Below are 1,632 nucleotides of genomic sequence, written 5' to 3'. Positions count from 1 at the left end.
GCCCCCAGCTCGCGGGGCAGCCACGGGCACGTGAACCCTCTGGAAGGGCGCTCTGGGCGCCGGGTGTGCCTGTGCTATGCGGAGGATCAGTGCCCCAGGGTCGATCCCTCTGCCGCTCCACCACCAGAGTTGCTGTGGTCATCCCCGCAGGGGACAGTGCTCCAGAGGGAGGCTCTTCCCGTGCTCGTGTGAGCTGTGTCACCCTGGGAAACTGCTCTGAGACCCGGTTTCTTCACCTTCAAAACGAGATATATCACTGGATCCACTCAGCCTTCCTTGGGTCACGGACGAGGGGAATCACATCTCAGTATCTGTCTCCAAAGGAGATTAAATCCTCTGAGCCCAGGCAAGAGGAAGGACATATAAACTAATGCCCGTAAATGGCTGCAATCCTTGTGGCATAAACAGATCATTTCAATACAGGGTGGGAAGGAGAACACCAGGCTCACCATCCACCTCTGCAGATGCAACGTGAGAGCTCACTAAGTCAGTGGACCTGGAGAGCCAGGCATATACATGGGGTTGCAAAAGCGGAGAGGTAGGGACCGTGGGCCCCGGAGATCACACACTCTCTCCACGACCACGCAGGGGCTCAACCCGGTGTCCCCAGAGCTTTCAAGAGAAGCAGGAAGACTGGGCTTATATGTGAAATTTCCGAATTTTTAGAGGTTGGCAACCAGTTCCATTAAAATAGTGAAGTTATCTAGCCAGCACTTCATGGACCCAACCAAATGCATCTTCTCTAAGTGCGTGGGACTGCAGGAAAGTGGACCCGCTGGGTGTGGACAGAATGCCTGTGCGTGTGATGGAGAGGGAAAGTCAGCTGGTGGATCAGACTGCGCTGAAACCTTGCAGGGACTTCTAGGTGAAAACAAAACCATGTGAGCTCCCTTCCCCCACCCCCCTGCAGCCCTGCAGCTGCGCAGGATGACTTGCAGGTTTTGCTGGCAAAGCATCCTCCCTCCTGCTGCTGCCCACCTCGCCAAGGCTGCTGGACCTCAGGCAGGGCTGTGAGGCAGGGGTGGCATCTGCTGACCCCCCTCCCCCGGCCCTCCGCGACCCCGTCTGCAAAGCCCAGTGTGGCCCAGCCATTCCCAGACGGAGACATGGTCCATCCTAGTCAGTGGATATTGGCTAACTGATTGGGGTTTTGTCGCTTCTGCTCCAAAGGCAGTCGGAAAAGTCCCCAGACATCTCTTTGAAGGGAAGAGATGACTAAGGTGGAATTGTTTCTAATTGTCCTAAATCATGCTCTCGTGGAACCGGAAGGGGCTTTCTAATGCACCCCCCAACCCCTGTTCTCCCATGAAAACAGAGAAGTGGGAATCCACCCAGGTTCCCCCAACCTCGGGAGAAAGGCCCCCTCTCTGTCCCCCTCCTCTAAGGGGAGGGGCCAGAGCATCCTAAGGGGATCTCTGCCCTTGCGCACAATGAAGACAACTCCCCACTCCCTTCACTTAACTGAACAGAAATGTTTTCCTCTCTCTGAAAAGTGGGATTAAAAAAGCCATTTCACAGCTAAAAAAACAGACTTGCAAACAGAGGATCAGTCTGCTCTTAAGGAGGCTTTGTTGATTCTCCAAAATATTCCAAAGTGTTGATGTAAATAATGACTGCTAAATTACATGTTGC

This window comes from Balaenoptera borealis (genome assembly GCF_965194805.1).
Source record: "Balaenoptera borealis genome assembly, chromosome: 12".
In the NCBI taxonomy this organism is placed as follows: domain Eukaryota; kingdom Metazoa; phylum Chordata; class Mammalia; order Artiodactyla; family Balaenopteridae; genus Balaenoptera; species Balaenoptera borealis.
The sequence above is the reverse complement of the archived record's forward strand: the minus strand, read 5'-3'. Positions refer to the sequence as shown.